Source organism: Aotus nancymaae, unplaced genomic scaffold (genome assembly GCF_030222135.1).
Source record: "Aotus nancymaae isolate 86718 unplaced genomic scaffold, 86718_ANA_hifiasm-v0.15.2.pri h1tg000036l, whole genome shotgun sequence".
NCBI classification, from domain to species: Eukaryota; Metazoa; Chordata; class Mammalia; order Primates; family Aotidae; genus Aotus; species Aotus nancymaae.
In genome coordinates this window covers 60,660,167-60,687,864 of record NW_026988450.1, presented here as the reverse complement: position 1 = coordinate 60,687,864, position 27,698 = coordinate 60,660,167, and the positions used below count along the sequence as shown (strand labels likewise).

Below are 27,698 nucleotides of genomic sequence, written 5' to 3'. Positions count from 1 at the left end.
TACATAAATTGGGAATAAAGTACCCATCATCGCTCTATATGGACAATTCCTAAGGTTTCCTAATTTAGGATATCTGAAGAATGATTGACACAAAGAACTGCCTTTTCCTAAAAAAGAGGTGTACAGATGGTGTGTATGTCCTTTTAAAATAACTCAGAGTATATTTCTTTTTGTGGTTATATCATTGAATTCATTCCTTTGGCTGTTGTAACAAATTACCAAAAAATTGATGGCTTCAAATAACAGAAATTTATTCTCTCATAACTCTGTGGCCAGAAGTCCAAAACTAGTATCATTGGGCCATAATTAAGATTTCAGCATGGCTGTGCTCCTTGTGGAGGCTCTGAGAGAGAAGTGCCTCCTTGTCTTGTCCAGCTCTGATAGTGGTTGCAGGCATTCCTTGGTTTGTGGCCACATCACTCCTCTCTCTCCCTCTGTAATTACATAAACTTTTCCACTTCTGTCTGTGTCTAATTTCCTTCTGCATGCCTCTTGTGAAGATGCCCTTATTATCAGGATCCATTCTGATAGTTCAGAATAATCTTCCAATCTCAAAATCCTTAATTTCATCATATATACAAAGGCTCTTTTTTCTTTTAAAGTAATTTTTACAGATTCTAGTGATTAGGAGCCAATGTCCTTCAGTGACCGTTATTTAGCCCAATATAGTTATGGATAATAAAAAGAGTCTTAGGATATTTAAAAATGATCATTGAACTATTTTTTTCATGGACATTAACATGTGTGAATTGTTAATCTTTCACTGTGCAGAAGTTCCCTCTTTAGTTTAATTAGATCCCATTTGTCAAGGCTTTTGTTTCAATTGCTTTTGGTGTTTTAGTCATGAAGTCTTGGCCTATGGCTATGTCCTGAATGGTATTGCCTAGGTTTTCTTCCAGAGTTTTTATGGTTTTAGGTTTTACATTTAAATTTTGAATCCATCTTGAGTTAATTTTTGTATAAGATGTAAGGAAGGGTTCTAATTTCAGTTTTCTGCATATGGCTAGCCAGTTTTCCTAACACCATTTATTAAATAGGGAATCCCCATTGCTTGTTTTTGTCATGTTTGTCAAAGATCAGATAGTTTTAGATGTGTGGTGTTATTTCTGAGGCCACTGTTCTGTTCCATTGGTCTATATATCTGTTTTGGTACCAGTATCACATATCTGTTTTAGTATCCATACCATGCTGTTTTGGTTACTGTAGCCTTGTGTAGTATAGTTTTAAGTCAGGTAGCATGAAACCTCCAGTTTTGCTTTTTTTGTTTAGGATTGTCTTGGCTATATGGGCTCTTTTTTTGTTCCATATAAAATTTAAAGTAGCTTTTTTCTAATTCTGTAAAGAAAGTCAATGGTAGCTTGATGGGGACAGCATTGAATCTGTAAATTACTTTGGGCAGTATGGTCATTTTCATGATATTAATTCTTCTTACCCATGAGAATGAAATATGTTTCCGTTTGTTTCTTCCTATCTTATTTTCCTGAGCAGTGGTTGTAGTCCCCCTTGAAGAGGTCCTTTACATCCCTTGTCAGTTGTATTCCTAGGAATTTTATTCTCTTTGTAGCAACTGTGAATGGGAGTTTTTACTCATGATTTGGCTCTCTGTTTGTCTATTATTGGTGTATAGGAATGCTTGTGATTTTTGCACATTGATTTTATATCCTGAGATTTTGCTGAAGTTGCTTAGCAGCTTAAGATGATTTTGGGCTGAGACCATGGGGTTTTCTAAATATAGAATCATGTCATCTGCAAACAGAGACCATTTGACTTCCTCTCTTCCTATATGAATACCCTTTATTTCTTTCTCTTGCCTGATTGCCCTAGCCAGAACTTCCAATACTATGTTGAATAGGAGTGGTGAGAGAGGGCATCCTTGTCTTGTGCTCAAAGATCCAAGCCTGCAGACCCAAGACTATTTTTTTTTATTTACAAGCCACATCCTTTAGCTTCCCTGCTAACATGTTTTTTCTAAAGTTTATACCTTCCTTATTAAGGAAATATAGTAACTTTGTTTACTTTATGTGACAGTCTTTTGATGGAAACAAAGGATATATCAGCAAAGCAAAAGAAAAATTAATAGACTGAGCCAGTAAATATACGTGCATCACTTAATGTCAGTGTTTTGAGAAATGTATATTTAGGCAATTTTGACATTGTGAAGACATCACACACAGTGCACCTAAGTGCAAACCTTGATGGTATAGTCTTCTACACACTTGGGCTGTATGGTATATCCTATTACTTCCACACTACAAACCTGTAGAGCATGTTACTGTGCTGAATACTGAAGGCAATTGTAATGCAGTGGTAAGTATTTGTGTCTCTACACATATCTAAACAAAAAAGGTACAGGAAAATCACTATTGTATATGCATTCTACTGTTGACTGAAGCATCATTATGTGGTGTGTGACTGTATTATTAAAAAATAATTGACTCGTAATCTTAAATCTCCTTAGAACCTTTAAATGTCAAAGGACTTTTTCTTTTTTTTTTTTCCAATGTGCTGCAGGCAATTGTTTAATGTGCAACAGAAAAAAATGTAAAAGTAGTTAATTTGATGAAAATACTTATTTAAATAATTTCATCACCATACTCTACACATTGCTCCCAACTGGCTAAAAAGAAATGAAAAAACAAACCAAAAAAAGAAAACTCTCATTATTGTATGACTATCTGCAAAAATCTATAACTTTAAATATGCAAAGGCTTTAAGAATAATGAGGCAAAAAATAAAAAATAATGAAAAGAGAAACAACAGAAAGAATGTTTTGAAGAGATGATTGTTTTGCCTTGAAGAGTGTTTTAAAAATTTAAAATCAATACTTCATTGAATACTTGTGAATCGATAAAAGCGAAAGTGAGTTTTCAGAGTTTTTTAAACAAATATTTTCATTAAGAATTATTCCCTACAAATTAACATACCAGCTTTTATCATTCACTTTTAAATTGTCTGAAAATGACATACTTTAATGTATGTTTGTTTTCTTTGAGTTAAACTTTTCCAAAAGTGACAATTGTGAGCAGTGATATTATGGGGGATAAAGGATAACAGAAAGGTGTTGAAGTTTTCAGTGTATCTAAATAACTTCCACTGTGGCCATAGGTTAATTCTCATGCTATAATACAATGAAGTTAGGCTTAATATGTAGGCCTATTAGATTTTCATCTTAAATGTGCTCTTCAGTAACTAGGGGGATTTTACTTAGTTCCTTATTTCCTATGGTCCATTGCTTCTTCATTTCTTCAGTAAGGTGAGCAAATTAGCATATATTTCACTCATATTAGTGGAAAATCCAACTTAAAGTGGTTTAGGCAATAAAATTTATCATCTCACATTAAAAAAAAATCCCAAAGTATGGTGTTACCAGGGTTGGTAAAATTCAGTGATTTAAAGACATGGTCTATTACTCACATTCTTTATATCTTTATTCTTTGGTATCTCTGATGCTTTGATTTTGTTTTAAAGCCATTCTTAGTTCAAGATGGCTATAGCCATTTCAGATTATATGATCAGAAAATATCCAAAGGAAAAAGAGACTAGAAACTATCCACTTTTAATTTCTTGCTCTACTTTTTTTCTCTCTCTCCTATTTCAAAAAGCATATTTCCAAACATAGCTTTTAATTTTATTGCCCAGAATTTGGTAACATAAATTTTGCTAAGTTGATCTCTGGTGAAATAAATGAAATTGTCATAATCGTTTAAAATTAATTATCTATGTTGGCTTGGATATTGAGTTAACAAAATCATTGCTAAAATATTGATCTTTTCATTGATTAGCAATTCTTGCAATAAAAAAGTATACAACAAATTTTAGCTATTATTGAAATTAGAGTCACATGTGAGAACTGCATCAGGAAATGAATGATTAGTTAGCAATTTTGATAGCAAATAAAAAATTAAATGATTGGTGGTTTATTAAACTGACTTGCTACATTACTTTATGTTCTTTTCCTATCTGAAATTCTTGTCAGCAATAGCTTTTCAGAGTAGGAGGCAAAAAGTAACCTTTTGACATCTCTTGTTCACAGTATTTCACATACTAGTGATGAGAAAACCAATATAATTTACTGTGTAGTTTTCTGAACTTTTGTTCTAAAACATTTTATCATAAATTGCATATAAAATTATATGGCATTATGCTCAGTCATGTTAAGTTTCTTACCCAGAGTTACTAGAATAAAATAATTAAGAAATATTTATTGGATATTTAGGATACAGTATCTTTTAACTTACATTCTTCATAATACATTACTGTTGTGCATGTATATGAACATTTCTGTTGTTCAGTTCACATGAAACAATTATTGCCTAAATTTCTATTAAATACAGAATTCTAACATGAAACAAAATGTCAGTCCTATCTACCTGTGTGGTAAATCTAAAGACATTCCTTGTTATTTGTTTTATTTTTTGATTAATGCCACTTGACATATGTTCCAAATTATTAAATTTGGAAATATGCCCTCATAGTCTATGTAAATATTACATTTTTAAAAACAATACATTTTTGGATGTTTATATTAGTATTTTTTTTCTCTCTGTATTCTGCTGAAAACAATCCTGATATAAATAAAAATGAGCTGGTGAGTAGAAACAAGTTCTAAAATATTATAGCTATGATATATATTTTTATAGGACTCATCTTTTTCTATTTCGATAAAAAATGACTTCTTAAAATGAATGGAGACGAAAAGGAGAACATCTTTAACTGAAGTTCGGAAAAATGAAAAGCTTACTCTACAGTATTGCTGTTTTCTCAACAAATTAGAGCATCATTATGCTTATTCTGCATTTATATGAATAAGCTCATAAAACATATCAAAAATAAGGGGAGAAATAAATTAATTTTAGTGTACAATAACAGCTCTCATATTGGTTTTTATTTTATCTGACCAGTAGAGCAGTTGAAAAGTCCAGTGGGGAGAACTATATATTAGACTACCTTCCAAATAAAAGATGTGTTACTTTTTAAATCTCTTGCCTTAGATGACTCTTTTTTATCTATGTAATGTGCTATAAAGTAATATATCAGCATAACTTTCTTAGGCTTCTCCAGGAGTATAATACAAACAAAAGTATATTTTGATGAATTATATTTATTGGCAGAATGTCATAGTTATTTTCTTTAAAAGGAGCAAAAAAGGTAGACTGACATGCTTTTTCAATATTGACAATGGAAACCAGAAACAGTAGGATACTATTTTCAATGTTCTAAAAGAAAATAACAAAAAGTCAAGAATTCTACCCCTTTTGAACTAATTTTTCAAAGATTAGGTTTAAACAAAAGTATTTTTAGTATTAAATCACCTTTCCCAAACAGAATCTCAATAGTGAAATGTTAAAGCACATACTTGTATATAAAAAAGCATACATTGAAGCTCTGAGAAAAAGAGCGTAGAGAGTTGGCTTTGCAAAGGAACTACTTAAATATCTCTTTTATTAAGTAAATAAAATACTCTATTGCTCAGTTTCTGTATTTTTTTTAATATGCACTTTTAGCCATTGGACAGGTACATTTGTTAATATATTTAGTTTATTGTTTAGAGCCACATGAATAAACAATGTATTGATTGGTTTATATGTTTCTCATTTTTGTCCTAAGTATTATGAATTCGCAGACACATCAATAATCATTAAACAGGAAAGAAAATGCCAATAGATAAATGTGGTAGATCCTCTTTTCCTTAGGCTAAGGGTTGTGACTTGCTTTAAGAAAAAAATGATCCAATAATTATTGCTATATATAATTGCATTTCTTTTTGGTTTGGGAATGGATGGTTGGAAAACACATTTTTTATATAGAGGTTTTAAAAAACATGCTTACTTCACAATGAATTAACATAGAAAATGATTGATTATAGATTTCATTTTTCTGTGGATGCTCCTTCACATGGACAAGAACCAAATGATAATTGTCCAATTAATACATTAGTAAAACTAACAAAATCTGTGGAAGCATATCAGTCAAGAGGACAAGTTAAGCAGAAGGGCATAAGAGCCCAGAACAGCTATTAGCAGCATAATGATGCTCCAGATTTGTAGATTATATTAAAGGGGCCAGTTCAGCTACTTAATGAGGCTGCCAAGGCACCAGCTGCTGCTGTGGGGAACTGAGGCTCACAGATCAGCATCTGGGTCAGTGTTTGCCTTATGAAGAGGAAAGTGAAAGGATTTTAACGTGGAAGGGCAAATGATACCTTTCCTTCACTGCACAGCCACATTTAAAAGATGATTTTTAAAAGCCTGTTTGCCACCTCTATAAGGAAGGCACTGATAGAATCATGCCAGTGCTTCAGAATCTTTCTTTAGACAAAACTCAAAATGAATGAAAATATTTTTACTACTTAGAGATATTTTTAAAACCTTCACTATCTGTTTTACTGAATAATAAATATCCATGAGGAAATGAGAAGTTTAAACACTTTCATATATCTCCAAAGCAAATCTCCATAAACTGTAAAGTTTAATTATTATCATTGTCATTATTAAATGTAACCTAATGGTAATGTGTTTGGTCTTTGGTTAAAGTTCAGCACAAGAAAGTCCAAAATAGAGCAGAAGTCAGAAATATACAGTCTTGTTCTGATTCAGGATCTTATATAAATCATTCAACTTTGAGTCTTAAATTTTAAAAATTGGGAAAAAAATTATGTTCTTCCCACTTAACGAATATCCATCAGGTGCTTAGGAAAGTCCTTGCAATACCTAATACAAATATTATTCATATTTAACTTCTACAATTAGCGTAGGATGTAGGTAGATTAAAATGTACTCAGCATTTCACAGGCCTAATGTCTTGCTTATTATTATACAGTTTTGTCAAAGTGGAGGACAGACAAAAACCCAGAATTTATCAACTTTAGTTCAATGGGGTCTCCACAAAGTTAAAAGTTGCTAGATGGTAGAAGATATTGTTATTATTAATTATGCAAACTATCAATATACTCTGTCAATTTTACATTTTTGAAACATTTTTGAAATTTGGCAGGTTTATTGAGGAATAATTAATGAATAAAAATTGTATATATTTAAGGTATGCAATGTGATGATTTGATATACATAGTACACTGTGAAATGATTACCAAATTTTGACTAATATTATCTTAGTTAATAATACTATATTATATACTTAATATCAGATAAGATCTTGTCTCTTCACCTTGCAATTATTATTAAAAATAATTTATTTTTTAGTTGACAAAAATTTGTCATATATATTTTATAGTGTACAACATGATGTTGTGAAATGTGTACATATTGTGGAATGGTTAAATAAAGCAGGCCAGGTGTGGTGGCTCATGCCCATAATCCCAGCACTTTGGGAGGCCAAGGCAGGCGGATCACAAGGTCAAGAGCTCAAGACCACCCTGTCCAACATGGTGAAACCCCGTCTCTACTAAAAACACAAAAATTAGCCAGGCCTGGTGGTGTGTACCTGTAATCCTAGCTACTTGGGAGGCTGAGGCAGGAGAATTGCTTGAACCCGGAAGGCAGAGGTTGCAGTGAGCTGAGATCACACCACTGTACTCCAGCCTGGGTGACAGAATAGACTTCATCTTTGAAAAAAAAAATCAAGCTATCAAGCTAATCGACATGTGAATTACCTGCCATATTTATCACTCATTTGTGATGAAAGCACACTTAAAATCTCCTCCCTTAACAAATTATAAAGATACAATACATTCCCATAACTATAATCGTTATGTTGTACAATACATCTCTTGAACTTATTTCTCCTAACTGAAAGTTTTGTGTCTTTTATGCAATATCTCTTCACTTCCCACCCTGCCCACCTTGCTCCTGTTAACCACCATTCTTCTCTCTGCTTTTATGAATTTAATTTTTTAATATTTCATATATAAGTGAGATCATGTGGTATTTGTCTTTCTGTGCCTGGTTTATTTTAATTAACATAATGTCCTTCAGATTCCCTGCTGTTGTCACACACAATAGGATTTCTTCCCTTTATAGTGCTGTATAGTATTCCATTTTGTATTTACAATGGGACTTCAAAAAGATAGTAGAAAAATTGAATTACATGCTAAAAATTTAAAAAAAAACTTCATTATTCAACATAAGTTCTGTAAAGTCAAGGTACTTTTGCAAGCAATGATAACAGCCATTTAGTTCATCTTTAATTAAATGAGGGACTTTTGAATTTAAAAATGTAATGGAATGCAGTCATTTTTAGATTACTGAGGAAAAATGAGTGCACTTTAAGAATTTTTTTTTTTTTAAGATTAGGAAACAAAAAGAAGTTAGAAAGAGCCAAATCAGGACGGTTAAGTGGACATCTAATGGTTTCCTATCAAAAGTTTTGCAAAATTGCCCTTGTTTGATGAGAAATGAGCAGGAGCTTTGTTGTGGTGTAAAAGGACTTTCTAGTGAAGTTTTCACGGCATTTTCTTCTGCCAAAGTATTGGCTAACTTTGTCAAAACACTCTCATAATAAGCAGATGTCTTCATTCTTTGAACCTTCAGAAACTTAACAAGGAAAGTGACTTCGGCATCCCAGAAAATCATTTCCATAAACTTTTCTTTTGACAAGTCAGCTTTTGCTTTGACTGGACTACTTCAACCTCTTGCTTTGATTGTGCTTTGTCTTCAGGATTGTGCTAGTAAAGCCATGTTTCATCTCCTGTTCCAATTCTTTGAAGAAATGCTTCATAATCTTGATCCAAATTGTTTAAAATTTCCATTGAAAGTTTTTGTGTTTGCAGCTGATCTGGGCACAACTGGCATTCATGGAATAAAAATGTTTGCTCAACAGTAATTTTTTAGTCAAAATTGGGTAAGCTGAGTCAATTGAGATATCTATTGTGTTGGCTATTGTTTCTACTGTTAATAGTTGGTCTTTTTACAGTTTGGCATGAATTGAAGAGGAGCAAGATATTCTTTCATTTTGTTTCTCATATATTGAAGTGAATGGTCTGCTACTGCAGGCTTCATAATCAACAATGTCTTATCCCTTCTTAATATAAATTATCCATTTGTAAGCTGCTGGTTTCTTTGGGGACATTTACCTCATAAATATTTTGTAAAGCACCAATGATTTCACATTCTTTAGCCCCAGATTCACCATAAATTTGATGTTTGTTCTTGCTTTAGCAAAATTTATGTCATTCTCATAGGGGCTCTTTCAAGCTGATGTTTTATTCTTCTTAGTGCCTCAAACTAGATCCTGTTGAGGCATGCTATAACAAGTTAGTACTAGTTTATTTTGTTGTAAAAAAATGAAAATCCATGCATAGTTTTGGTCACACTATGTATTTCTCTTGAACTTTTTGAAGATCCTCATATACCATCTATTTATCTGTTGATGGACACTTAGGTGGATTCCACACATTGGCTCTTACGAATAATGCTGCAATACACATGGGAATTCAGATTTCTCTTTGACATACTGGTTTCATGTCTTTTGTATATATACCTAGTGGTGGGATTGCTGGATCATATTGTAGTCTTATTTTTAATTTTTTGAGAAACTTTCATACTGTTTTTCATAATAGCTATACTAATTTACATTCCCATCAACAGTGTACACGAGTTTCCTTTCCTTTACATTCTTGCCAACACTGGTTATATTTTGTTGCTTTGATGATAGCCATTCTAACAGGTGTGAGGTGATAGTTTATTTTGATTTTAATTTGCCTTTTATTAATGAGTAGTGATGTTGGACATTTTTTCACATGCCTGTTGATCATTCATATGTCTTCTTTTGAGAAATATCTTTTCAGTCATTTGTCCATTTTTTAATCAGGTTATTTGTTTTCTAGCTGAGTTATTTTAGTTCTTTATATATTTTGGATATTAACCCCTTATTAGAAATATGGTTTATAAATATTTCCTTTAATTCCATAGGTTGTCTTTCCACTTGGTTGACTATTTCCTTTGCTGTGCAGAAAGTTTTTAGTTTGATGAAAATTTTTTCACTATATTTTTGGTGTCATATCCAAAAAAAAAATTGTCAAGACTGATGTCATAGAACTTCTCTCCTATGTTATCTTCTAGGATTTCCACAGTCCACATTCACATTGCATGCTTTGGTATTTTTCTCAAGTGTCAATTGACTGTGTCTGAGCACAGTGGTTCACACATATAATTCCAGCACTTTGGGAGGCTGAGGTGGGCATATCACCTGAGTTCAGGAGTTCAAGACCAGCCTGGTAAACATGGTGAAACCCCATCTCTACTCAATACAAAAAAAATTATCCAGGAGTGGTGGCATGTGCCTGTAGTCCCAGCTACCTGGGAGGCTGAGGTGGGAGAATTGCTTAAACCCAGGAGGTGAAAGTTGGAGTGAGCCAAGATCGCACCACTGTATTCCATCCTGGGTGACAGAGCAAGATCCTGCCTGTCTCAAAAAAAAAAAAAAAAAAAAGAAAAGAAAAGAAAAGTCAATTGACTGTAAACAGGTGGATTTATTTTTGGGCTCTCTATGACATTCCATTTGTCTATGTGTTTACTTTTATGTCAGTATCATCCTGTGTTTTCATTCGTATCTCTTAATAACATATTTTAAAATCAAGTGGTGTGATGTCTCCAGCCCTTTTGTCCCCCTTAAGATTTCTTTCTTCTCTTTAGCTCATTAATTCAATTTGAGTTGATTTTTGTATGATATATAATAAGGCACTCATTTCATTCGTCTGCATGTTGATATCCAGTTTCCTTAACACCATTTGTTGAAGACATTGTCCATTCCCATTGTGTGTTCTTGTATTTTTTTCAAAAGTCAATTGGCTGTAAATGTGTGGATATATTTTGGGTTTCTCTATTCCACTACATTTGTTTGTCTATTTTTATGCCAGTATCATAATGTTTTGATGAATATATCTTTGTAATATATTTTAAAATTAGGTGTTATGAGGGCTCCAGCTTTTTTCCCCCTTAATAATTTTTTGGCTATTCAGGGATTCAGGGTCTTTTGTGGTTCCACATGAATTTTACAATTGTTTGTCTTATTTCTGCAAATACTGTCATTGGAATTTTTGTAGGAATTGTAGTAAACCTGTAGATAACTTTGGGTAGCATAGTAATTTTAACAATATTAATTCTTTCAATACATGAACATAAGTTATCTTTCCTTTATTTGCATTTTCATTTTTTTTTAATTTATGTAAAACAATGGTTTTAAAAAAAGGCAAATTCTATTAACATTAAGATATGTTAGAATCAGTTTTTCTTTTTTTTCCTAGATGGAGTCTTGCTCCGTCACCCAGGTTGGAGTGCAGTGGGTACAATTTCGGCTCACTGCAACCTCTGTTTCCTGGGTTCAAGCAATTCTCCTGCTTCAGCCTCTCGAGAAGCTAAGACTACAGGCATGCGCCATCATGTCCATCTAATTTTTTGTATTTTTAGTAGAAACAGGGTTTCACCATGTTAGCCAGGTTGGTCTTGAACTCCTGACCTCAGGTGATCTGCTCAACTAGGCCACCCAAAGTGTTGGGGTTACAGACGTGAGCCACCATGCTTGGTCAATAATCAGTAATTCTTGAGGAATGGGATAGACAATATTTTTGACAAATTAACTGACCAAACAGAAGGACATTTGATTCTGAAAGTGAGGTATATTAATTGTCAAGTTTAGGGAAATCACCTAAAACAAGAAAAACAAGCATACAAAAGATATATGGAATTGTCAAGGGGACACATCTATGGATCAAGTGTGTGGAATCAGGATCCCAGATAGGTCAATTCATATAAAACTTAACATCCTAGGCAGGAGAGCTGGAACAGAGGATGATTAAGATATACACATTGAAATAAAGACACTCATTCAAGGCTAGGACAATTTCAACAAGACATGAGTTATAAATTTGATTTAAAGTTGTTTGCTTTTTTCCTTTTTTTTGTCATAATAAAAAGTGACCATTCTTTCCTTTTTTTTTTGTTTGACATTTGCATTATAAGCTCTATCATGTTCTTTAGTTCTCATGAGCCACCTGTGTCTTTCTGTAGTTATATCTAGAAATAGTGCCATAATGCATGAGTCACTCATTTGAGTGCTAAACAAGTAATATTCAATATGTGTTTCCTGGAAACCAAAACCCAAACTGTTTTCATTTAAAAAGTGGTTTAAAAATTTTTAAATTTCACAAGGCAGAACTTGCATATTCTAGGTAGTGGAAATAAATCAAAGGATTTTGTCAGAGCTTATATTTCAAAACAAAAACATCATTTTAATCTGTCCATTTCTAAGTAAGGTAAAGAAAAATATTAAAGAAGCACACATCTTAGAAAGGAAAACTAATTGTATTAAACTGTCTTCAGTTTAATTTGGCAGTTTCATAGTTTCATTTCTGGAAAGCAATTATACAGATATGTGAATATATGTGTGCAAAGACATGCATTCAAAGTTTATTACTGCAATATTGTAAATAATAGAAAAAGATATATGTATGTGTGAGAAAATATATATTTATATATACATATGTATGTATATATGTGTGTGAAAATGTATGTATTTATATATATACATATGTATGTGTATGAAAATATATATAGCCAGGGATTTTACTGTTAAACTTCATAAAGTTTACTCATAAAGGTTGTTTTATGGAAATGAAGCTCAAGTTATAGGGAGACTAGATGAGGCTATGCTTTTTGACCTAGTTTCATGTTGAACCCCAAAGTGTATAGTCCCACAGTGATTTAGTACCTGATAGTGAGCTCAGGTATTCAGTTTTCTTCCTCTTGTAGACTTTGTGTGTCTCCTCTTACTTACTGATCTCCATCACGATTGTCTTGTGCATTGTAAATGTTCTAAAACCTAAAGAAAAAAGGTCACAAGCCTTAATCCAGTCTCTTTCATGTATTTAATTGATACCAAATTTTATAATTTAAAATTAATGCATTTTTTTAACTCATTCATTCCAGTAGGTATCTGTATGACCCAGACATAGTTGGGCCCCAAACTTGCCCTTTTTTATAGACACATAAATCGAAGCACTACTGGAAAATTTATTAATTAAAATTCTGCCATGTTATGTGTTACTGAAACAAAAACTTATTAGAAAGATACCTTCTTTTTTTTCATGGTGAGCTTGAAGAACAATAATTCAGCAGAAATATGGGAGATAGTCAATGAGACAAAAAAAATCCTACATTTTTTGAAGCAAGTTTTACAGTTTTTAGAGACAAACTTGCTAAACATCATGTTTTATTAAAAATAATTTGTTTTATTAAAATCATAATCAAATAGGTTAGTATTATTTCATTTTTTTATAAGTGATATTTATAGCGATGCTTTATAATAATCATGGGCAAAAAGTATTTAAAAAAAGAAAAGCTGAATCAATATATATTTTTTAAATACAAAGGAATATTTTAATCCCAGCTTAACTATTTCATGGTTTTATACTCACTCTGTATTTTACCTCAATTATTGACCCATTTAAAGTGTTCATTGCCTCAGGACTAGAAGAAAGAGACCATTAGAACCAATTATCCTGGAACATTAAACATGTTATTTCCAAATAACATAAGTTTACTTAAAAAGGAAAAAAAAAATCATGTTGATTTTTGTAGTGCTAATAAGAGAAAAAAATAACACTAAAATATAAATATTCTTACCATCAATAAAACATAAAGAAACAAAAGACCTATTTAATAAAAACAAACAAACAGTTGTTATCTGTCATTAATTACACAAGTTTTGGAAAAATCATCTCTTCAGTGATCTGGTTGTTTTTATTATAATTTTACATAGGAGCTTCTTTTTGGGAAATTGTTTCTTATCAGGAGGCATGTTTACATTTACAGCAGATGAAAGTAAATCTCATTCATTAAAATTAATAATGATAAATATCCTCATTTTCTCATTGGAAGTGAATAATCAGATTGAATTAGTACTATGAATTAATTAGTCTACAAAATTAGGAGTTTGTGGTGATGCCAAATAAATGTAAGTTGATGGTTGACTGCATAGAACCAATCAATTTGAATATGTGATGTTGTCTGGGAGACATGGAACAATTTCAGTTCTACAGAGAGTAGCCTAAAATGATGCCAAACAATATACTCTGCTTTGATTATATTATATATTAAAAGATGATAATACATATTCAAATATTTGGAATCATATATTTTTCAGGTAAATTAGTTAAATGTGTACATTATTTCTCACAAAATTGCATATTTGTTATAGGGAGAACCCCATAACGTTAATATATATATATATATTTATTATATATATTATTTATTTATAAATATATTTATTTATAAAATAAATATACTTTTATAAATAAATATACATATTTATAAATAAATAATATATATAATAAATATATATATTTTTATAAATAAATATATATATTTTTATAAATAAATAAATATATATATATATATATATAAAAATAAAACATGAGATAATTCCCACATTTAAAATGCATGAGTAAACTAACAGGAAACTAAGACAAATCTTCACAAAGCAGAAACAAGTATAAAATATGAATCCAGAGAGCTGGAGCACCTCTAGATGTGGCAACAGGACATCTGTTAAACCCCTGGCAGCTTGGAATTTGTAATTTTGTAATGCACTTTGCAAGAAGCCACTTCCTGAAGCTGGAACCTGTAACACACAACACATTTTCTGTGAAAAATCTAGAATAAAGCACACTTAGAGTGAGATATTATTCAGACTCTTGCCTGCTATAGATTTGAAGCATGAAGGAATGGGGCTAGGAGATGGTATTATGACTCTCCTTGAGAAATCTTGCCACAATACTGCCTCCCACAGAGGAAAGGCTGAAATAATAGCATTTGTGTCGTTCAAAAACTCAATTAAAAACTTTAGGCTAAAATTTTCCGGGGTTTTTAGCAAATCCCTAGCACCTGGCAAAAGAACAAGGAAAAGCTTTTGGTTAAACTTGGAAAACATGATATCAAATATTTCCCATAATATAGTTATAAGAAATATAAGCTCACTTACAAAAAGACAACAGAGAAACAGATCAACACGTAAGATATATTTAAAAGCAACAGCAAAGAATGCTGAATTCGTATACATCACATTGAGAATATAACATGCATATTTAATAAATTACTACAAATAAAAGAAGAAATTGAAAATTTAAATAAGAGGCAAGACATTATAGAACAGCTGGACCAATTTGAAAATGTATAAAATTAATAAAGAAAAAAGGTCTGTAAAAATTTAATAATGGGTCAGCCAATTAATAGCATTAATAGCTTTTACCAGTATAAAAAAGAGAGACTGCCTGGCATTGGTTTCCTGATGGAAGATCACAACTAGTGCAAGGTAGTCTTACCAAAATATCTAAATTGTAAAATTTTAAAAACCATATACTCAGAACAAGATTTCAAGACAGTAAATATTTAGTTATTTAGTGAATTGTTATTAACTATGTCAGACAGCATGCAAAGCACTGGATTTAAAAACATGAATAAGTCATGGATATTTTTCACAGATATCTCCCTGACTCATGGGAGACACAGATGTTGAAAATATAATATTTAAAAAATTATATAATAAAAGTATGTTTAAGGTATAGTATTGGTACAGTTGAGAGACTCATCAATTTGTGAGTTTTAATGTTTTTTTTTGTAAGAAAGAAATTAGATTATTTGGCAGTCTTTTTGGATCTAAGCGTAAACAGAAAATTATAAATTCTCTAAGCAAATGACTAGGGGAAATGAACGCCAGTCAGAAGGGTAAAAACATGTTGAAGGCATAAGGAGTGAAATATTGAAGTGTGTTAATCTGTTTGGTGAGTGGTACTGCATTTGTACAGTAAACATTCAGTAGTGCATGAAGGATAGTATTTGGTCAAATATTTATAGACTATTTACAGACTTATTTATATAGACTTATTTATGGACTATGGAGGAGGTTGTATTTTGACTATTTCACTTCGTTGCAGTGATGGAAACTAGATTCACCTCTGAATTTTGAACATTTGTTCTCTTTATCTTTTTCTGTAATTGAAAGTCATTTCTGACTCTCAACTTTAAGGTGAGCAACAATTCCAGGTTATCGAAGTAAGATATCCCAAGTCTCCTCTTTGTTAATAAAACTGGTGCTTCTGCAGGCTCTTTGTGCACTTCATGGGCAGAAAAATAGGGATGCTAATTCATTAGTTTTCCTCTCCTTTTTTTCCAGGACATCTGTTTAAAAGTTCTTCTGCCTTGAAGCAGAGCAGCCAGTGCTGTTAAACGATTGTAAAATATCACATAACATAATGGATCCCATTCTTAACCAGGGTTGCTTTCTGATAGTATTTCTGTTTGAGCTCCTACCCTCTTTACCCTACCCCAGACCATTTTAAAAAGTTTCTTTCTTACTATCATATTTGCTAGTTCCTTTTTTTGTTGTTCTGTATGTCTGAATTATCAAAACAAACCAAATTTCCATAATCATAAACCAAATTGAACATAACCAAATATGCCAAATAGCTTTCAAATATGTATGTTGTTGTTTCCTCTCCCTGCCCTTTTATCCATTACTTTCGTCTGACTTTGTTAGTGAGATGAGTTTTAGTGGCTTAATTCTTAGCAACCATCTACAAACTGTATTTTGTATTTTATTCCCATTCTCTATTTTGCCACTGTCTCTAGAGGTAGAAAACACTTCTACTTTTTTCCACATATCAAAAACCAGAGCACCACTGATTATTTTATCAGTTATTCAGTTAAATGAAACCATTTAATTATGATATTAAAATAAAATCAGTTATTCATAATTAAATGGTTTTAATTATGAATAACTGATTATTTTATCAGTTATTCAATTAAATGAAACCATTTGTTGTTTCAGACATACAAAACAACAAAAAAAAATACTGATTATTTTATCAGTTATTCAATTAAATGAAACCACTTCACTTTCTGTTTCCTATTCATACAAAAATCACATTTTAGCAAAATTGTATCAGATGTGGAAATATGTAACATTGTCATTAATATGTCGATTTCACATAATTTGGTGACATTGACATTGTATCAAAGTTCAAAGTTGCATTGCGTTTTTCACATTATTGTTACCCATATTTCACTTTTGGCTTGTGGAAGAGCAAGCAACTGATACAAGACTGGAGCATGCATTATCACAGCTGTTATCAGATATAAGTGGTAAAATGTTGACAGCTTAGAAATTAAAATTCCTGGCACACCACAAAGCTTTCTTTTATAAGCATTAGAATTACCTTTCTATTTCAAAAAAGAAAAATGACTTTGACCTCATTCTAACACTTATTACCAAGAACATTTCAGAAAGCAGATTAGTCAAAATATGCTTTGCCTTCATTAGTATTCCCTGCATCATGCTGTAACTAACGATTTCTGTTACTAGTAGTCATTACTAAACAGGTTTTATTTGAAAACTTTGTGACAATTTTTAGGCATTCTTTCACTTTACTTTCTTTGAAGAAAGGAAAACTTTATAATCCAATAATATATTTCAGTCAGTTAGCAAAATAAGTTGGTTACCCACTGTCTGAATAATACTGTGGTTAGACATATTTGGGAGTGTCCAAAGGAAGAAAGTGACATTTTTCTTCCCCTTCCTGAAGTTCATAAGATAGTTGGAAGGCAGGCCATAGTCAAGTGAAAAAAGACTTGTAGATCCCTAAAGAGAACTCAGAGAATTTCTCTGCAGCATGTTTAGTCTCTTGTTGAAATAGATTCTTGACAAATAATAAAAATCCATAGCTTTTTAAAGGATGAAATTATTACATTAAATAACATTAATAAATAATGGTCCTAATTTAGATTTTTCTTAAAATACATATCCCACTAGATTTTTGTCCAAAGTATCCACAGTTTGTGACTCAATTTTAAAAGGATGGATTTTGATAAAGGACTCTAGCTGAAATTGCAGAGTGAGAAAACAGAAAGAAAACTGGTTTTAGAATCATGATTGGATTTGAGGATTTGCTGTAGTACTTATTAGCCATGTGATCGTGGACAGTTTATTGTGCATTCTGCATTTTTGTGTCATTCTCTGAAAAAAATGCATATAGTAATACAGAACTTCTAAGGACTGTGATAGACTTACAGGTGATACTTAAAAACATGACACAATACAAATGTTAAATAATAGCTCTTATTCGTATGCTAAAATATAGGGACACACTGGAATGTTGATTAATATTTTTAAATAGCTGGATATTTGGAATCATTGAGGTTATTATCTTTAAATGGTTTTATATTTACAGCCTTTTCTTCTTGCTCTGTCCTTCTCACCTTTTCGGTAGTGGGTCGCTTTGCTTCTAGTTATGGTTCCAGCCCTATTGTGGACAGTGAAGTATCTTCTGTCCTTCAGGAGAATATTAGGATGTTTAATCAACCGTCAAGTCAAACTTTCTGCTTTCTCCAGTTCTCATAACTTTCTGCTTGTCTTGCTCCCTACTTGTTAAAGACAACTTTGCCAAGTTATGAAGGGTAAGATCTGTGGAGGTGATACAGTTCATATAGGGTAGCCTCCTGATACATACAGAAGCATGTAGAAGAGTTGAGAATAGACCTGGAGAGACAAATGGAGAATAATCAGAATGATTCTGCTTTCCCCTATATTTCTCAATAGCAAAGAATGATGGATCTGAAGTATAATGTAGATGTGGTGTATCTATTAAGGCTTTATCAAATATTTTTTTATTTGCAGAAGGATATTCTGATGTGTTACAGATACATTTTATAGTTTTCCTAAACTTGTTATTATTTATTTCCCAAACTCACCATATCCTTGTGCAGAGAGAAGAAAATGACACAGTATTTTTTATTTCTCATGAGTTGAATAAGTAAATCAAAACAATCAAACATACTAGGAGGCCTGGAGTGGAGTAGGATAGAACTTTTCTTGTCTCTCTCTCTGATCAATTTATCAGTGAGTTTAGATAAGAAGATGATACATATTTCAGACATTTTTAAGATACATTAACCTGAAGAGAGAGCTAAGTTTCTATTGACAAAACTGTTATTAAAAGATCTCAGCACAGTGAAAGTAATCAAATGAAAATTTAATGATACACACACAGAGAGAGCAAGAGAGAAAGACGGAGGGAGCGAGCAAGAGAGAGGTTTAAAAAATATATTGAATACATTGCAGAAACAAAGGGTAGATAAATTAACATATTCATAATTTCATGTGATAATAAACATGGACTTGGGGAGTTTATTTGCTAAAAAAAAGGTATGATCTTAGAATGCCTCAAATTTGCAGAAATATCAGAAAAATGGAAAAGATATGCCGTAACTGATTCTAATGATAAGATTGTATCTGTGATGGGAAACAAGAGAAACAGGGGCATTACCCAGTCCAAGCAAACAAGAAGGAGAAAGGAGAAAAAATAAAACATAAAATAAGAGGACAGCAAAACATAAAGGAGTTGAGACTTCAAATAATAACATAAAAGGAACATTATGGCATCTTGAGATAGCTAAAAAGCTATCATTTGAAATAGTAATTAGATGCTGAAAACTTTTAAAAATTACAACTAGAAGAAGAAGGTGAAAAAGACAAAAACATTTGGACCAAACATTTCTGAATCAATAAAAAAAGTTGTTGTTTATTGCCATTTTCAAAATTAAGGTATAATTTACATAGAGTAATATTAATCAATTTAAGTATACAGTTCTATAAGTTTTGGAAAAAACTTACAATTATATAACCACAATTACAGTCACAATATAAACAAATCTATTACAATTATCTTTTTCCCTGTGGTTGACAATAGCTCAGTCCACCCACAATATCCAGGAAATACCAACCTGCTTCCTAAAGTTATAGCTTAACTTTAAAAGGATATCATATAAATACAATAATAGACAATGTATATTTTTGAAATAGGCTTCTTTCACTAACAATAATGCATTGAGATTCATCCATGTTTCTGTGAGTTTTCAATAAATTACACTTTTTTATTGTGGAATTGTATCTGATTACATGAGTGTTTTATAGTTTGTTTATCCATGCATGTAAAAGACGTCGTGGTTGTTTCCAGTTTGGGAGTATTATAAATAAAATATTCCTTTAAAAAACATTCATGCACAGATATTTTTTTAATTGCATTTTAGGTTTTGGGGTACACGTGAAAAACATGCAAGACTGTTGCATAGGTGCATACGTGGCAGTGTGATTTGCTGCCTTCCTCCCCTTCACCTATATGTGGCATTTCTCCCCATGCTATCTCTCCCCAACTCCCCACCCTGCGCTGTCCCCCCCCCTCCCCCCAAACAGACCCCAGTGTATAGCATGCACAGGTTTTGTATGAAAAATACTTAGGAGTGGGACTGCTGGGTCACGTGATAAATATATGATTACTGTTATAAGAACTGTTAAACTATTTTCCAAAATATATCTATCATTTTAAATGATCATAAGCAATGTATAAAAGCTTAAGTGGTCCAGAATTTTTTTTAATTTAGCAATTCTAATTATGGTTCCATTTGCATTTACTTAATTAATAATGAGACTGAGGATTTTTTATGTGCTTATTTGACATCCATTTATCTTCTTTGGTAAATATTTACTCAAATCTTTTTTCCATGGAGGGATGTTGTCAGATAGGTTTGCAAAATATTTTCTCTCAGTCTGTGGCTTGTCTTTTTATTTTCTTTGTTTGTTCATTTGTTTGAGACAGTATCTTGCTCAGTCGCCAAGGCTGGCATCAAGCAGCATGATCATGGTTCACTGAAACCTCTGCCTCCTGGGCACAAGGGATCCTCAGCCTTCAGGCTCCTCCAGTAGCTGGAACTACAGGTGCGCATGATCATGTCCCACTATTTTTGTATTTATTTTGCAGAGATAGGGTTTTGCTTTCCTGGGCTGGTCTTGAATGCCTGGGTTTATGTGATCTGCCCACCTTGGCCTCCCCAAGTGCTGGGATTACAGGTGTGACCCACCATGCCCCGGGGTGGGGGTGGGGGGCAGCTATCATTTTCTAAATAGAATATTTTGAAGAGCAAAAAGTTCTAATTTTGATGAAATCAAAAGTAGCAAGATTTTTTTGTTGGGGGGGCTCATGTTTTTTGGTGTCAGAGGACTCTGTAGCTAACTATGGTTTAAATATATTATTCTATATTTTCTTCTAGATATCTTAGATTTTTAAATTTTATATTTATGCCTATGATCAAATTTGTACTAGTTGTGAAGTATATCTTGAAATTAACTCTTCTACATATGTGTGTGTCAGCACAATTTGTTAAAAGGAACAAACTTTCCCTTTGAATTTCCTTTGCACTGTTTTTATACATCAGCTAACCACACATGTGGGTGTTTCTGCACTCTCAGGTCTGTTTCACTGATGTGTGTTCATACGCCTTTTTCAATAGCATACTGTATGACCATTGCGCCTTCATATTTTCTGGATATTACGTAGTGTGAGTCTTTCAACTTTATTTTTATTTTTCAATATTGTTTTTGGTACACCAGTTTGTTAGTCTTTCCATGTAATTCTTGAACTGGCTTGTTTATTCCTATAAAAAAAGTTCTGCTGGGGGCCGGGCGCGGTGGCTTACGCCTGTAATCCTAGCACTTTGGAGGCCAAGGCATGTGGATCACGAGGTCAAGAGATCGAGACCATACTGGTCAACATGGTGAAACCCCGTCTCTACTAAAAATACAAAAACTTAGCTGGGCATGGTGGCGCGTGCCTGTAATCCCAGCTACTCAGGAGGCTGAGGCAGGAGAATTGCCTGAACCCAGGAGGCGGAGGTTGCGGTGAGCCGAGATCGCGCCATTGCATTCCAGCCTGGGTAACAAGAGCAAAACTCCATCTCAAAAAAAAAAAAAGAGAGAAAAAAAGTTCTGCTGGGACTTTGATTGTAATTTACTAAATGTTTAGATCACTTGGGGAGAATTGAAAGCAGAATAATATTGAGTTTTAATCCACAAATATAGCATATTTCTTCATTTAAGTACTTTAAAATTACATTTAATCAGCACTTTGCTATTTTCAGCATATAGGACTTGCACATGTTTTGGAAGATGTATACCTAAGTACAAATATTCCCTGACTTAACATTTCAACTTAAGATTTTTTTGATTTTAGAATGATGTGAAAGCAATACACATTTGGTAGAAACTGCCAAATACCCATACAAACATTGTATTTTATTTTTTTAATTTTCAGTACAACATTCAATAAATTACATGAGATTCTCAACACTTTATGATAAAATAGGATTTTTCTTAGGTGATTTTGCCCAACCTTATGCTAATGTATATGCTCTAACTATGTTTAAAATAGTTAGAACTATGTAAGGTATGGTGTTTGGTAGGTTAGTGTACTAAATGTATTTTCTTTTTTTTCCCAAGTCTGTCAAGCTTATTCATAACATATTAATTAATAGCATATTAATTCAGTCTGCACAAATGCAGTAAACCTGACAGGTATTTTATTTATTTATTTATTTATTATTTTTATTTATTTTTTTGAGATGGAATCTCTCTCTGTAGCCCAGGCTGGAATGCAGTGGCATTAACTGGGCTCACTGCAACATCTGCCTCCCAGGTTCAAGCAAGTCTCCTGCCTTAGCCTGCCGAATAGCTGGCATTACAGGTGCCCATCACCACACCTGGCTAATTTCATATTTTTTAATAGAGATGGGGTTTTGCCATGTTGGCCAGGCTGGTTTTAAACTCCTGACATCAGGTGATCTGCCTGCCTCAGCCTCCCAAAGTGTTGTGACTGAAAAGTTTTTAATTTTATAATTTCAAACTTTATTTTAGATTGAGAGGGTACATGGTCAGTTTATTACCTAGGTATATTGTGTGATGCTGACATTGAAGATACACATGGTTCAATTACCCAGGTAGTGAGCAAGTACCCAATAGTTATGTTTTCAACACCTGCCCCCTTCCTCCATCCTCTCTCTAGTAATCCAATGTCTATTGCCATCTTTGTGGCCATGAGAATCCATTGTTTAGTTGCTATTTATTTATTTATTTTATTTTGGGCTCTGGTGTACATGTGCACATCCAACATCCTGCAGGATTGTTGCATAGGTACATACATGCCATGGTGGTTTGCTGTCTCCATAACCCTGTCCCCCACCCCAGGTCACCTACATCAGGCATTTCTCCTAGTTTTATCCCTCCCCATCCTCCCCACCCCATTGCTGTCCCTCCCCTCCATCCCCCACGTAGCCCAGTGAGTGTTGTTCTCTTCCCTGTGCCCAGATGTTCTCATTGTTCATCACTGGCCTGAGTGAAAACATGCGGTGTTTAGTTTTCTGTTCTTGTATCAGTTTGCTGAGAATGATGGTTTCTAGATTCATCCATGTCTCTACAAAGGACACAAACTCATCTTTTTTATGGCTGCATAGTATTCTATGATGTATATGTGCCACATTTTCTTTGACCAGTCTATCATTGATGGGCATTTGGGTTGGTTCCAAGTCTTTGCTATTGTAAACAACACCGCAACAAACATACGTGTGCATATGTCTTTATAATAGAGCCACTTAAAATCCTTTGGGTATATACCCAGTAATGGGATTGCTAGGTCAAATGGAATTTCTATTTCTAGATCCTTGAGGAATTGCCACACTTCTTCCACAATGGTGGAACTAATTTACACTTCCACCAACAGTGTAAAAGTGTTCCTGTTTTTCCACATCCTCTCCAGCATCTGTTGTCTCCAGATTTTTTAATGATTGCCATTCTAACTGGCATGAGATGGTATCTCAATGTGGTTTTGATTTGCACTAATGACCAATGTTTTAGTTCTTTGTAGATTCTGGATATTAGCCCTTTGTCAGAAGGGTAGATTGCAAATATTTTTTCCCATTCTGTTGGTTACCGATTCACTCTAATGATTGTTTCTTTTGCTGTATAGAAGCTCTGGAGTTGAATTAGGTCCCATTTGTCTATTTTAGCTTTTGTTGCCAATGCTTTTGGTGTTTTAGTCATGAAGTCCTTGCCTATGCCTATGTCCTAAATGGGTTTGCCTAGGTTTTCTTCTAGGGTTTTTATGGTGTTAGGTCTTATGTTTAAGTTTTTAATCCATCTGGAGTTAATTTTAGTGTAAGGTGTCAGGAAGGGGTCCAGTTTCTGCTTTCTGCACACTGCTAGCCAGTTTTCCCAACACCATTTATTACACAGGTAATCATTTCCCCATTGCTTGTTTTTGTCAGGTCTGTCAAAGATCAGATGGTTGCAGATGTGTGGTAGTGCTTCTGAGGTCTCTGTTCTGTTCCATTGTTCTATATCTCTGTTTTGGTAAAAAGTACCATGCTGTTTTGATTACTGTAACATTGTAGTCTAGTTTGAAGTCAGGTAGCGTGATGCCGCCAGCTTTGTTCTGTTTGCTTAGGTTTGTCTTGGCTATGCGGGCTCTTTTTTGGTTCCACATGAAGTTTAAAGTGTTTTTTTTCCAGTTCTGTGAAGAAGGCCAATAGTAGCTTGATGGGGATAGCATTGAATCTATAAGTTACATTGGGCAGTATGGCCATTTTCACAATATTGATTCTTCCTAACCATGAGCATGGGATGTTTTTCCATCTGTTTGTGTCCTTTCTTGTTTCCTTGATCCATGGTTTGTAGTTCTCTTTGAAGAGATCTTTTACTTCCTTTGTTAGTTGTATTCCTAGGTATTTTATTCTCTTTGTAGCAACTGCAAATGGGAGTTTGCTCATGATTTGGCTGTGTTTGTCAGTTGTTGGTGTATAGGAATGCTTGTGATTTCTGCACATTGATTTTGTATCCTGAGATTTTGCTGAAGTTGCTTATCACCCTAAGGAGGTTTTGGGCTGAGACAATGGGGTCTTCTAAGTATACAATCATGTCACCTGCAAATGGGACAATTTGAATTATTCTTTTCCTAATTAAATGCCCTTTATTCCTTTTTCTTGCCTAATTGCTCTGGCTAGAACTTCCAATACTATATAGAATAGGAGTGGTGAGAGAGGGCATCCTTGTCTAGTGCCAGTTTTTAAAGGGAATGCTTCTAATTTTTGCCCATTCAGTATGATATTGGCTGTGGGTTTCTCATAAATAGCTTTTATTATTTTGAGATACATTCCATCGATACCTAGTTTATTGAGAGTTTTTGGCATAAAGGGCTGTTGAATTTTGTTGAAGGCCTTCTCTGCATCTATTGAGATAATTGTGTGGTTTTTGTCTTTGGTTCTGTTTATGTGGTAAATTATGTTTATAGATTTGAATATGTTGAACCAACCTTGCATCCCCAGGATGAAGCCTACTTGATCGTGGTGGATAAGCTTTTTGATGTGCTGTTGGATTCGGTTTGCTAGTATTTTATTGATGATTTTTACATCAATGTTTATCATTGATATTGTCCTGTAGTTTTCTTTTTTAGTTGTGTCTCTGCCAGATTTTGCTATCAGGATGATGTTGGTCTCAAAGAAAGAGTTAGGGAGGATTCCCTGTTTTTGTGTTGTTTGGAATAGTTTCAAAAGGAATGGTACCAGCTCCTCTTTGTACGTCTGGTAGAATTCGGCTGTGAACACATCTGGACCTGGACTTTTTTTGGTTGGTAGGCTATTAATTGCTACCTCGACTCCCTTGTTATTGGTCTATTCAGGGTTTCAACTTCTTCTTGGTTTAGTCTTGGGAGTGTGCAAGTGTCCAGGAATTTATCTATTCCTTCCATATTTACTGGTTTTTGTGCATAGAGTTGTTTGTAGTAATCTCTGATGGTAGTTTGTATTTCTGAGGAATTGGTAGTGATCTCCCTTTTATCATTTCTTATTGAATCTATTCAATTCTTCTCTCTTTTCTTTTTTATTAGTCTAGCTAGTGGTCTATTTTGTTGATAGTTTCAAAAAAACAGGTCCTGGATTTATTGATTTTTTTTGAAGGGTTTTTTGTGTGTCTCTCTCTCCTTTAGTTCTGCTCTGATCTTAGTTATTTATTGTATTCTGCTTGCTTTTCAGGTTTTTTTAATCTTGCTTCTCTAGCTCTTTCAATTTTGACAATAGGGTGTGGATTTTATATCTTTCCTTGTTTCTCATGTGGGAATTTATTACTATAAATTTCCCTCTAGGCACTGCTTTAAATGTATCCCATAGGATCTGCTATGTTGTGTCTTCATTCTTGTTGGTTTTGAAGAACACTTTTATTTCTGTCTTTATTTCATTGTTTAACTATTCATCATTCAGGAGCAAGTTGCTCAGTTTCCATGTGATTGTGTAGTTTTGAGTGCTTTTCTTAATCCTGAGTTCTAATTTGATCGTGCTGTGGTCTGAGAGACTGTTATGATTTCTGTTCTTTTGCATTTGCTGAGGAGTGATTTACTTCCAATTATGTGGTCAGTTTTAGAGTAAGTGCAATGTGGTGCTGAGAAGAATGTGTATTCTGTGGATTTGGGGTGGCATGTCCTATAAATGTCTATTAGGTTCACTTGGTCCAAATCTGCGTTCAAATCCGCATTCAAATCCTGGATATCCTTGTTGACTTTCTGCCTCATTGATCTGTCCAATATTGTCAGTGGAGTGTTAAAGTCTCCCACTATTATTGTGCGGGAGTCTAAGTCTCTTTGTAGGTCATTAAGACCTTGCTTTATGTATCTGGCTGCTCCTGCATTGGGTGCATATATATTTAGGATAATTAGCTCTTCTTGTTGCATTGATCCTTTTACCATTATGTAATGCCCTGCTTTGTCTCCTTTGATCTTTATTGGTCTAAAGTTCCTTCTATCAGAGACTAGGATTGCTACCCCTGCTTCTTTTTTGCTCTCCATTTGTTTGGTAAATCTTCTTCCATCCCTTTATTTTGAATCTATGTGAGTCTTTGCATGTGAGATGAGCCTTGACTTTTTATCTAGTTTGCTAGTCTGTGTCTTTTGATTGGGGTGTTTAGGCCATTTACATTCAGTATTAATATGATTATGTTTGAATTTGATCCTGCCATTTTGTAACTGGTTAGTTGCTTTGCCCATTAGTTGACGTGGCTTCTTCATTGTGTTTTTGTTCTTTACCATTTGATACGTTTTTGCAGTGGCTGGTACTGGTTGTTCTTTTCCATATTTAGTACTTCCTTCAGTAGCTCTTGTAAGGAAAATCTTGTAGCGATGAAATCTCTCAGCAATTTCTTGTCCATAAAGGATTTTATTTCTCCTTCACTTATGAAGCTTAGTTTGGCCAGATATGAAATTCTGGGTTGAAAGTTCTTTTCTTTAACGATGTTGAATATTGGCCCCCACTCCCTTCTAGCTTGTAGGGTTTCTGTGGAGAGATCCACTGTGAGTCTGATGGTCTTTCCTTTGTGGGTGACTCGACTTTTTTCTCTGGCTGCCCTTAGGATTTTTTTCCTTCATTTCAACCCTGGTGAATCTGACGATTACGTGCCTTGGGGTTGCTCTTCTTGAGATATCTTTGTGGTGTTCTCTGTATTTCCTGGATTTGAATGTTGACCTGCCTAGTTAGGTTGGGGAAGTTCTCTTGCATAATATCCTGAAGAGAGATTTCCAACTTGGACTCATTCTCCCCGTCACATTCAGGTATGCTGATCAAGTGTAGATTAGATCTTTTCACATAATCCCATAGTTCTTGGAGGCTTTGTTCATTTCTTTTCACTGTTTTTTCTCTAATCTTGTCTTCTTGTTTTATTTCATTGATTTGATCTTCTATCTTTGATATCCTTTCTTCTGCTTGATCGATTCAGCTGTTGAAACTTGTGCATGCCTCACAAAGTTCTCCTGCTGTGTTTTTCAGCTCCGTCAAATCATTTATGTTCTTCTCTAAGCTGGTTATTCAAGTTAGCATTTCATCTAA

The 27,698-nt window shown here is 33.5% G+C and overlaps 1 long non-coding RNA gene across 3 annotated transcripts in view; it reads right to left on the bottom strand.

Moving 5' to 3' along the window:
* Positions 1–27,698, bottom strand: part of LOC105710826 (uncharacterized) — a 155,468-nt gene that overhangs the window by 18,498 nt on the left and 109,272 nt on the right. Inside the window, exons 2-5 of one of the 3 annotated variants that reach the window (XR_001105889.2) lie at positions 18,207–18,486; positions 14,476–14,574; positions 12,664–12,774; positions 7,174–10,359 (exon numbers count right to left, since the gene is read on the bottom strand). This is a non-coding gene — a long non-coding RNA (uncharacterized LOC105710826). Of the gene's footprint in view, positions 1–7,173; positions 10,360–12,663; positions 12,775–14,475; positions 14,575–18,206; positions 18,487–27,698 lie in introns of those variants that run through there. The other 2 variants (XR_001105887.2, XR_010345612.1) reach the window with 2 other exon arrangements.